Source organism: Salvelinus alpinus, chromosome 19, assembly GCF_045679555.1.
Source record: "Salvelinus alpinus chromosome 19, SLU_Salpinus.1, whole genome shotgun sequence".
Taxonomy (NCBI): Eukaryota; Metazoa; Chordata; class Actinopteri; order Salmoniformes; family Salmonidae; genus Salvelinus; species Salvelinus alpinus.
This window is the reverse complement of record NC_092104.1, coordinates 52,921,079-52,933,578: the sequence shown is the minus strand read 5'-3', so window position 1 is coordinate 52,933,578 and position 12,500 is coordinate 52,921,079.

The following is a 12,500-nucleotide window of genomic DNA, read 5'->3' as shown; positions in this document are numbered from 1 at the left end:
AGAGAGGAGTCCCCCCCCCATCTCTTTCTGCACCATCTCACCAAGCAGAAGGCATGATCCAGCAGCCATATGGGCTCACCTGGACCCCATCCATGATAATGATAATGACATAAAACACCAGTACCCTGCCGTGCAACACCTTCATTTCTTCAGTGATGGCCCTGCCACACAATATAAACAGAAGGGCAACATGGTTTGCATGGTTTGCACAGAATCTTACAAGAAGGGCTTCCAGGGAACTACGTGAAACTTTTTTGATGCCATTCACGGAAAAGGTGCTCCGGATGGGGTGGGGGTGGGGGTTCATTAGAGGTCAGCCGACCTCTTGGTCCGCGACAGGTGAGACATAACGGATGCAATGTCTTTCTACCAGGAGTTGAAGGGACTCTGGCAGTCAAATACAGTTGCATTATGTCAGCGAGGAAGAGGTGGAAACAAAGGCACAGAAGATGTCTGAGGTATCTCTGGTTACCTTAAAGGGCACCAGGTTGTAAGTATCACACCTGGCATCCTGAAATATAGAGACATATGTTGTCTCTGCCAAGCAGCGGCAGGCGTGTGGAATTGCCCATGTTATGGTCTCCCAAGAAGTCACCCTTCCGACAATGACGGCTAATGGCCGTGATCTCTCACCTCTACATCAACCAGATGTCATTGATCTGGATACCTCAGCTCCATTTTCTCCAGATGTCATCGAGTCTCACCACAGTGGACAGTGGTGTATCGTGAACTAAGACAAACAACCAAACCCTGGCATTATACTGGAGGTTGAAGAACATAATGTTGAAGTAAAGTGCATGCACAGGAATGGTGTCAACAAGTTCTACTGGCCAAGCCCAAGAGATAATATCAACTGGTATGGGGATGACCAGATTGTTTGTTTGTCTGATGCCAGAGCCGCTGCCAGTGAACAAAAGATCCGTTCAAATTTGCCACAGTATCTGGAAGTACTTGGAGGAGCACCTGACTGTGAAATTGGCAGATGTGAACTGGCTACAGGTAAAGAAGCCGTTAGTAGCTAGAAAGCAATGGAGATTGGCTCAGAGATGATAAGAGATGGACGTGACACAGTAACATGGCAAAGACAAACATATCTGAAGTAAAAGTGAAGAACAATACAGGAAAGATTCCATGAACATGTTTTACTGCATACACAATGTTCGTATCAGTGTGGTTAGTAAAACCGTTTTAGTTTATGTTCAATGTTTCTAATGTTCTAGTGGACATGTTTTATATGTTGTATGACAATGTAATTATGAAAGACATTTTAGTCAATAGGCTTCATCTTTTGGTCTTAATCTTTGACCAATAACCCTAATTTTATTGTTCATATTAACCCATCTTATGAAATCTGAAATAGTTTGTAATTAAAAAATATTATACAATTTGTTTGAAATAATCTTATGTTGTCATTGGTTTCACATTGTGTCACTGGTATTACTGTATGGCATATTGGTGTTCTGGCATCAGAGCTGTCCAATTTAATAGAATATGGTTTTGGTATCTGCCTAACTGTTGCTACATTCATTAGTTAACATTGTAAGGATATTGTCATTAAATTTTGATGACTCAACCTCAATTATTTCTAATGTTACAACAACAAAAAACAACAGTATAAATGGAAAAATGTCAGACAACTTTACACATGCATGTTTAAAGTAAATTATTACTAATCCAAACAATTTCTTAGTATTATCATTAACCTTTTCTGTCTTTGATTATATATGCAAATTAAAGACTGAAATTACATTCTAGGAAGCCTGAATTGTCATTAAATATAGGCAAAAAGGCCTCACAAGCATTTTTTATGTAATGTAGTAAAAATATAAAACTATGTTAAGCTGTCATTTATGTTGTTTTATAATGTCAAGGGGTTAACTATTATCTGACTAAGTTTTGATTAAAAAAAAGAAATAGAATTTGTAAAAGTTGGCTGTTCAAAAAGCCACCAGTATGTCATACAATTGTAATACAAATCAAGAATATACAAAGAAATGATAACTGCCATGTTTTCTACATATAGTATGTACATTGTAAACAAAGCAATAAACTAGCAATAAATTATGTCTCCTGGCAACACTACCAATTTTTCATATTCATTTTTGCTCATTGATTGCGGATTTAACACATCTTATTTTATTCTGGTCAGAGAATTGTTTCATTTTAAGATAAACATTCAGATTTGGCATTTGCCGTGAATAAATACAGCAAAACTTCTCAAATCACTTTCTTCTGGACAAACAGTACATATAAGGAGACAATCAAATACACCTTTTCTACAGCACCAATAACATCAATTTATAGAAAATGACAGAGTTGAGTTGTACAGTATTTAACAACTAAAGCACAATTAACCTCTATTTTCTTTAGATTCTAAAAAGCTTGGTGTAGTTTGAGGCCCAAACATGACACTAATATTTCAACTTTATAAAGTAAGAACTTTATAAATCTATACAGTACATATTCAATTTATTCAGCTACCCGCTGTGCCTTGTTCCTTTTAATGGAAAACACATTTTCCTTCTGGGTTGATAAAAAAACATAAATATTCATAACCTTCAATGTCATTACATATTGTGCTGTTTTTTTTTTTGTCAAATAGGAGGGGGTGATTCACGTTTTATTATTTTCCTCTGTTATTTTGAGTATAATCTCAATTCACATATTCCATCATTTCTATCCACTTAAGTGTTTATGGTTAACCACAAGAGGCAGCTAATAGTTATGAAAATGTGTGCATTCGGAAAATATTCAGACTGCTTTCATTTCTCCACATTTTGTTACGTTACAACCTTATTCAAAAATAGATTAAATCAATACAAATCCTCATCAAGCTATATACAATACCCCATAATGACAAAGCGAAAACAGATTTTTTGAAATTTTTGCAAATGTATTATAAATAAAGATACCTTATTTATTGTAAATAGCCCACCCAACTTCCTCATCCCCATATTGTTATTTATTTTTTTGCTCCTTTGAACCCCAGTATCTCTACTTGCACATGCATCTTCTGCACATCTATCACTCCAGTGTTTAATTGCTAAATTGTAATTATTTCGCCACTATGGCCTATTTATTGCCTTACCTCCTTAATCTTACTACATTTGCACACACTGTATATAGACTTTTCTATTGTGTTATTGACTGTACGTTTGTTTATCCCATGTGTAACTCTGTGTTGTTTGTGTCGCACTGCTTTGCTCTATCTTGGACAGGTCGCAGTTGTAAATGAGAACTTGTTCTCAACTGGCCTACCTGGTTAAATAAAGGTGAAATAAAATACATTTACATGAGTATTTAGACTCGAAATTGAGCTCAGGTGCATCCTGTTCCCATTGATCATCCTTGATTCTATAACTTGATTGGAGTCCACCTGTGGTAAATTCAATTGATTGGACATGATTTGGAAAGGCACACACCTGTCTATATACGTTTTAATTTTATTTAACCTTTATTTAACTAGGCAAGTCAGTTAAGAACAAATTCTTATTTACAATGACAACCCACTGTTCCCCGGTAGGCCAACTGCCTTGTTCAGAGGCAGAACGACAGATTTTTACCTTGTCAGCTCGGGAACTCAATCCAGCAACCTTTCGGTTACTGGCCCAACGCTCTAACCACTAGTCTACTTGCCGCCCCCAAACCAAGTTCCCACAGTTAACAGTGCATGTCAGAGCAAAAACCAAGCCACGAGGTCGAAGGAATTGTCCGTAGAGCTCCGAGACAGGATTGTGTCGAGGTACAGATCTGGGGAAGGGTTCCAAAAATGTCTGCTGCTTTGAAGGTCCCCAAGAACACAGTGGCCTCAATCATTTTTCAATGGAAGAAGTTTGGAATCACCAATACTCTTCCTAGAGTTGGCTGCCCGGCCAAACTGAACAATCGGGGGAGAAGGTCATTGGTCAGGGAGGTGACCAAGAACCTGATGGTCACTCTGACAGAGCTCCAGAGTTCCTCTGTGGAGATGAGAGAACCTTCCAGAAGGACAACCATCTCTGCAGCACTCCACCAATCAGGACTTTATTGTAGAGTGGCCAGACTGAAGACACTTCTAAGTAAAAGGCACATGACAGCCCACTTGGAGTTTGAAAAAAAGCACCTAAAGGAGGAACAAGTTTCTCTGGTCTGATGAAACCAAGATTGAACACTTTGGCCTGAATGCCAGCATCACATCTGGAGAACCTTGCACCATCCCTCTGTTGAAGCATGGTTTTGGCAGCATCATACTGTGGGGATGTTTTTCAGCAGCAGACTAGTCGGGAAAGATGAACGGAGCAAAGTACAGAGAGATCCTTGATGAAAACCTTCCAACAGGACCACGACTTTAAGCACACAGCCAACACAACACAGGAGTGGCTTTGGGACAAGTCTCTGAATGTCCTTGCGTGGCCCAGCCTCAGGAGAGACCTGAAAAAAGCTGTGCAGCGACGCTCCCCATCCAACCTGACAGAGCTTGAGAGGATCTGCAGAGAAGAATGGGAGAAACTCCCCAAATACAGGTGTGCCAAGCTTGTAGCATCATACCCAAGAAGATTCAGCTTTAATCGCTGCCAAAGGTGTTTCAACTGAGTAATGGGTCTAAATTCTTATGTAAAAATTTCTGGGTTTTATTTTTACAAAATTTGCAAACATTTCTACAAACCATTTTTTTCATTCATCATTATGCGGTAGGTATTATGTATATATTGACAAAATGTGGAAAAAATCAAGGGGTCTGAATACTTCCCGAATGCACTGTACCTTCTTCCCATATCACTAGCTTTAAGCACCAGCTGTCACTGCAGCTCACAGATTACTGCACCTGTACATAGCCCATCTATAATTTAGCCCAAACAACTACCTCTTTCCCTACTGTATTTATTTATTTTGCTCCTTTGCAACCCATTATTTCTATCTCTACTTTGCACATTCTTCCACTGCAAATCAACCATTCCAGTGTTTTACTTGCTATATTGTATTTACTTCGCCACCATGGCCTTTTTTTGCCTTCAACTCCCTTATCTCACCTCACTTGCTCACATTGTATATAGACTTATTTTTCTACTGTATGTTTGTTTTACTCCATGTGTAACTCTGTGTTGTTGTATGTGTTGAACTGCTTTGCTTTATCTTGGCCAGGTCGCAATTGTAAATGAGAACTTGTTCTCAACTTGCCTACCTGGTTAAATAAAGGTGAAATAAAATATAAAATAAATAAAGAAAATATTCCTCCCAAGAAAAATGAACACTGAATACAATTCATTGTCCAGAGTGTTTTCATTTCAGTACTACCATGATCGTATAGATGTCCAAACACAGTGCTGACACTTCTATTTCAGCAGCATTTCGTCTGTCAAAGACACTTTCCTGTATTTTAACAATACCTTATTGTGCTTAAGGATTCAGCAGTCTTCCACTTCTACTGATATGTAGCCCTGTTTTGTTTAGTAGGCACAGCATGCTTTTAGCTAAGCTAAAGAAGGCACTTAGCATGTATTTCTTCAGGAAAAATGGCACTTTATCATTCTGTAGTTAAAATTAACTTCCAGTTAGTTCAGGTATAATAACAAATTAATGTTGTCCATTTGGTTATATACAGATTAAAGTTGCAGCTGTCATTTTGGTGAGAAAAAATAGCGGTGATCAGTGAGCAAAATAACAAACATTTTAATAGACTAGAAGGTATATGCTATACAATTTACAAAGACCTTGAGTGTATTGTAGTCAGTGGTGAAAAAAGTACTCAATTGTCATACTTAAGTAAAGATACCTTAATAGAAAATGACAAGTTAAAGTGAGTCACCCAGTAAAATACTACTTGAGTAAAAGTATTTGGTTTTAAATATACTTATGTATCAAAAGTAAATGGAATTGATACAATTTACTTAAGTATCAAAAGTAAAAGTATAAATAATTTCAAGGTCCTTATATTAAGCAAACCAAAAGGCACAATTTTATTTTATTTTTTATTGACAGATTGCCAAGGGCTGTCACGAACGTCGTAATCCTCCTCGTCTGAGGAGGAGCAAGGATCGGACCAAAGCGCAGCGTGGTTTGAATACATACAGTGGGGCAAAAAAGTATTTAGTCAGCCACCAATTGTGCAAGTTCTCCCACTTAAAAAGATGAGAGAGGCCTGTAATTTTCATCACAGGTACACTTCAACTATGACAGACAAAATGATGGAAAAAAATCCAGAAAATCACATTGTAGGAATTTTAATGAATTTATTTGCAAATTATGGTGGAAAATAAGTATTTGGTCACCTACAAACAAGCAAGATTTCTGGCTCTCACAGACCTGTAACTTCTTCTTTAAGAGGCTCCTCTGTCCTCCACTCGTTACCTGTATTAATGGCACCTGTTTGAACTTGTTATCAGTATAAAAGACACCTGTCCACAACCTCAAACAGTCACACTCCAAACTCCACTATGGCCAAGACCAAAGAGCTGTCAAAGGACACCAGAAACAAAATTGTAGACCTGCACCAGGCTGGGAAGACTGAATCTGCAATAGGTAAGCAGCTTGGTTTGAAGAAATCAACTGTGGGAGCAATTATTAGGAAATGGAAGACATACAAGACCACTGATAATCTCCCTCGATCTGGGGCTCCACGCAAGATCTCACCCCGTGGGGTCAAAATGATCACAAGAACGGTGAGCAAAAATCCCAGAACCACACGGGGGGACCTAGTGAATGACCTGCAGAGAGCTGGGACCAAAGTAACAAAGCCTACCATCAGTAACACACTACGCCGCCAGGGACTCAAATCCTGCAGTGCCAGACGTGTCCCCCTGCTTAAGCCAGTACATGTCCAGGCCCGTCTGAAGTTTGCTAGAGAGCATTTGGATGATCCAGAAGAAGATTGGGAGAATGTCATATGGTCAGATGAAACCAAAATATAACTTTTTGGTAAAAACTCAACTCGTCGTGTTTGGAGGACAAAGAATGCTGAGTTGCATCCAAAGAACACCATACCTACTGTGAAGCATGGGGTTGGAAACATCATGCTTTGGGGCTGTTTTTCTGCAAAGGGACCAGGATGACTGATCCGTGTAAAGGAAAGAATGAATGGGGCCATGTATTGTGAGATTTTGAGTGAAAACCTCCTTCCATCAGCAAGGGCATTGAAGATAAAACGTGGCTGGGTCTTTCAGCATGACAATGATCCCAAACACACCGCCCGGGCAACGAAGGAGTGGCTTTGTAAGAAGCATTTCAAGGTCCTGGAGTGGCCTAGCCAGTCTCCAGATCTCAACCCCATAGGAAATCTTTGGAGGGAGTTGAAAGTCCGTGTTGCCCAGCAACAGCCCCAAAACATCACTGCTCTAGAGGAGATCTGCATGGAGGAATGGGCCAAAATACCAGCAACAGTGTGTGAAAACCTTGTGAAGACTTACAGAAAACGTTTGACCTCTGTCATTGCCAACAAAGGGTATATAACAAAGTATTGAGATAAACTTTTGTTATTGACCAAATACTTATTTTCCACCATAATTTGCAAATAAATTCATTAAAAATCCTACAATGTGATTTTCTGGATTTTTTCCCTCATTTTGTTTGTCATAGTTGAAGTGTACCTATGCTGACAATTACAGGCCTCTCTCATCTTTTTAAGTGGGAGAACTTGCACAATTGGTGGCTGACTAAATACTTTTTTGCCCCACTGTACTTGAATTTATTTAACGAAGACGAAACGAAGAACACTTGACAAACTAACAAAACAACAAACGAACGAACGTGAAGCTATACTACGACAAGTGCAGACACAGGCAACTTACGTAATGACATAGACAATAACCCACAACCCAAAACAGACTACCTAAATATGGTTCCCAATCAGAGACAACACAAAACACCTGCCTCTGATTGAGAACCATGTCAGGCCAAACTAGAAAACCCCACATAGGAACAGACAACATAGAACTGCCCACCCCAACTCACGCCCTGACCATGCTAACTAAAGACAAAACAAAGGTCAGAACGTGACAAGGGCACACCAACACTCAGACATAATTTACAAGCGAAGCATTTGTGTTTAGTGAGTCCTCCAGATCAGAGGCAGTAGGGATGACCAGGGATGTTTTCTTGATAAGTGTGCGAATTGGACAATTTTCCTGTCAAAATGTAACAATTACTTTTGGGTGTCAGGGGAAAATGTATGGAGTAAAAAGTACAATATTTTCTTTAGGAATATAGTAAAGTGGAAGTTCCCCAAACTATAAATAGTAAAGTACAGTTCCAGTAGTACTTTTAAAGTATTTTTACTTAAGTACTTTACACCATGGATTGTACTAAACGACAGTTACATTTTCTCCTAACGCACATCTTTGAGGTTTCAAATGAAATTGTTCTTGATTTTACTCTATTTCTTCCATTGATCTTTGCTCTTTTGCATAACATATATCACCCTATACCTATGGACAGTAAGCTTCTTTACCAATCAGGACCTGAATATGATTCCACGTCACATAATAATTTAACACGTTCATTAATTTTGTAGGTAGTTATTACACATTGATTACACTCTCACTCGTATTTCATATGTCACAACGATTTTTTTTATTTCAGTATCCTAACAAGCACCTTTGGAGGGAAGGCAGTATCACATCACCAAGGAGCAGCTTGAGTTCCTCGTAGATTGTCACATGACCATCAGACAAATGGTAGATGTTCTCAATGTGTTGCACTCTGTGGTCAAGCGGCGCATGAGGTAAGTTATCGTAATTGAATAAAGCAATTGTAACACAAGGGAGATCTCTACATCCTCTCTACATTTGATCACATTCCTGATTGATGTATCTTTTTGTGTTATTTTTGTATTTCGTAATTTTCAGCTTTTCAGGTCCTACTCACTGTTGTCAGACGCTCAGCTGGATGAGAGGATCAAAGAGCTGATATCAATAAAAACAGAATGGCGTCACTATAAGAGAAAAAAAGTTTTTGTAAGACAAACGTAATCATGTTTTTTAGGTGGAGGATTGTTATCAATGGTGCTGTGGATGGTTACAGCAGACTTGTTGTGTTTCTGGCCTCTGGAGTGCGAGATCTTGATATGTTTGCCAGTCAGTGGAACCACCATGGGCTGAGGACTGAACAACGACAGTCACCTCTACAGTTGTTCGTCTCGGGTTCCCTGGCAATGCAGAGGGCCAATCTGACAGCAGTAAGGGATTTGTTCGCCCCAAATTTAACCACCATCAGCTCTCAAGCCACCACCTCAGCTCCTCCAACCACCACCTCAGCTCCTCCAACCACCACCTCAGCTCCTCCAACCAACACCTCAGCTCCCCCAACCACTGGCGCTGCAGCTCTTTATTGGTCGGAATGGGTGATTGTGCCACAAATCCAGTTCACCATCAGCAACACACAGATGGAACTGTTGCAGACAATAATTCCATTGGAAGGCCCCAGAGGCAGCCTGGGAGTTGACAATCTACAGAGGGTTATGGCAGTTATATCTTCAGCGCCACTCGTTCCTGCTCCAACCTGACTTACTACACCCCTGATACCCCCCTACTGGGATGAGGGATTGGACACTATATCTTCAGCGCCTCTCGTTCCTTTGAATCAGTTCATTTTTATAATACTATTATACATTTTATAATACTAACATACCCCTCTTTCACACACTGTATGATTTGGTCTCTAGAAAGGTACGATAGACATCTTCAACTCTAAACAGATGGGGACCAGAGTTTAGACACAGATGGCCTTAACAAAAGTTAAGTACTTCCCCATTCCAGTACAATTTTGTTTGGTCATATTTGGAGAGAGTCAGGTACTGTTAAGATATACGGCCTATGGTTATTGTATTTTTCTCTATGGCGCTTTAGCACAACATTCCATCTGCTGACACTATTAGTCTTCCACTCAGTACAACACGACCCAGGAGAGGCCTACTGCAAGCGCTGGATTGGAGCCTTCAGAGCGTGCCTGCTGTGGGAGGACAACTGGATATTATTCAAACAGAACTTACATTTTTGTATTGCCTAATCGGGACTTTTATAAATTGTTAAAATAAATAATTGTGTAAATAATTAAAATATAAAATAATAACTCCCTATAGATAATAACTCCCTATAGTTAAAAAAATAAACTATGAAGATAGTGGTTCGCCCCCGTTACATTTGATATAATTGTGATTAACACCAACCTATTACAGTTAGTAACATAACATTGTTGACACATTGTGACAGCTCAAATTATGTGGTTGAAGATGGACTAGTGCAGGCCTCTCAATCTTGTTCCTGGAGAGTTACTGTCTTGTAGGTTCACTCCGACCCTAATCTAGTGCACCTGATTTTAATAATTACCTGCTTAATAAGTTAAGGAGGTTAGTTACAACTGAGGTTGGATTGAAAACCTACAGGAGGGTAGCTCTCCAGGAACAGGGTTGGAGAGCCTAGGACTAATGGATCTAGTTCTTAAGTCAATGCATTTGAAATTCAATAAGTCACTACAAAGGTGCAGTTCCCAGAAGTGGAGCTGTCACTTAATGCAGTGGATGGGAAGCCTTATTTCATGTAGTTCTAATTAAATGATAATGGCTGAAGTCAATTTGTTCTTAATGTAGGACATCAAATTATTAGATTTGGATGAGTTGACTGCAATATGGCAGCAGTACTTCAGTCAATATCAGCAAAGGATATTGGTTATTAGTAAAGTGTTTCTAAATTAACTAAACCTTAACACCAAGACAAGCAATATGGATTGTATAATTGAATTTTAATGATCATTAAGTGAACAATAACAGCCAATATGGAAATACAGTGCATTTGGAAAGTATTCAGACCCCTTGACTTTTTCCACATTTTGTTACGTTAGAGCCTTATTCTAAAATGTATTAAATAAATAAAAATGTAGCGTCAAACCCAAGAAGACTATGGTGTAATTGCTGCCAACGATGCTTCAGCAAAGAACTGAGTAAAGGGTCATAAATGTAATATTTCCTTTTTTTTATACATTTGTCAACCCATGAGCCCACACTTTGTGAGGACTGGACACTAGACAATGTATTAAACTCATGTTCCGAATTTTGATATGCTTTGACATTTTCTTCAAAAGCCACACTGAAAACACTAGAGGTTTATATACATAGAGATGTCATTATCAATATAAATGTGGTGAATGCCATTGTCAGTCCCCTGAAAAATAATGAAATAGTTTACGTTAGCAGGTATTCTATACAGGAGAGCATATTTAAGGGTGCTTTTATCCCAGACTTAATTCATAATGAATGAGGTTTGCAAATGTTTATACTGTTTACTTTCCTAAATTGTACTGACATTTTTATGCTGGTTATTTTAAAGGGATAATGCAACGTTTGGCAATTAAGCCCTTTTTTTATTCTTACCCAGAGTCAGATGAACTCATGGACACCATTTTTATGTCTCTGCATTGTAACAATTTTGATTTGACTCTTGAGTTTAGTTTTAGTTAGACACAACCTATCTGTCACCCCCATCAGAGACATTTTTGATTTCTCCTTTTTGTTAGTCGGTCTCATCTGTCAGTCAAGTCTACACCAATACAAAGGACTCATGTAAAAGTCAGTATTGTGAAATACACTTTTCATAAAACCTTAAACATTGAAATAACTGCAACATTTGAATCTTTTGTGTTTGTATTATTATTATCACACAAAGGTCCCAACATAATAATAATAATATGTTCACTGAGGAAAGTCCTGTACCTCTGGCCTAAAAATAGTATGGCCCAGTAAATATTTCAAGTGAACCTGGGACCTCATAACACATTTGTCCATTCATAAATAGTGTCCCATTCACAAACTCGACACCATAAAGGTTCCCGTTCACACAACAATAAAAATAATTAGGATTACAATATACAGTGCATTCGGAAAGTATTCAGATCCCTTGACTTTTTTCACGTTACAGCCTTATTATAAAATTGATTGAATAGTTTTTTTCCTGTCATCAATCTACACACAATAACCTAAAATGACAAAGCAAAAAAATTTAAAGAAATGTTTTCAAATTTATTACAAATAAAAAATGCATATCACATGTACAGTTGAAGTCGGAAGTTTACATACACTTTGGTTGGAGTCATTAAAACTCGTTTTTCAACCACTCCACAAATTTCTTGTTAACAAACTATAGTTTTGGCAAGTCGGTTAGAACATCTAGTTCGGTTAGGACGTAATTTTTCCACCAATTGTTTGTAGACAGATTATTTCACTTATTATTCACTGTATCACAATTCCAGTGGGTCAGAAGTTTACATACACTAAGTTGACTGTGCCTTTAAACAGCTTGGAAAATTCCAGAAAATGATGTTATGGCTTTGAAAGCTTCTGATAGGCTAATTGACATCATTTGAGTCAATTGTAAGTGTACCTGTGGATGTATTTCAAGGCCTACCTTCAAACTCAGGTGCGAAAAGTGCAAATCAATCCCAGAACAACAGCAAAGGACCTTGTGAAGATGCTGGAGGAAACAGCTACAAAAGTATCTATATCCACAGTAAAATGAGTCCTATATCGACATAACCTG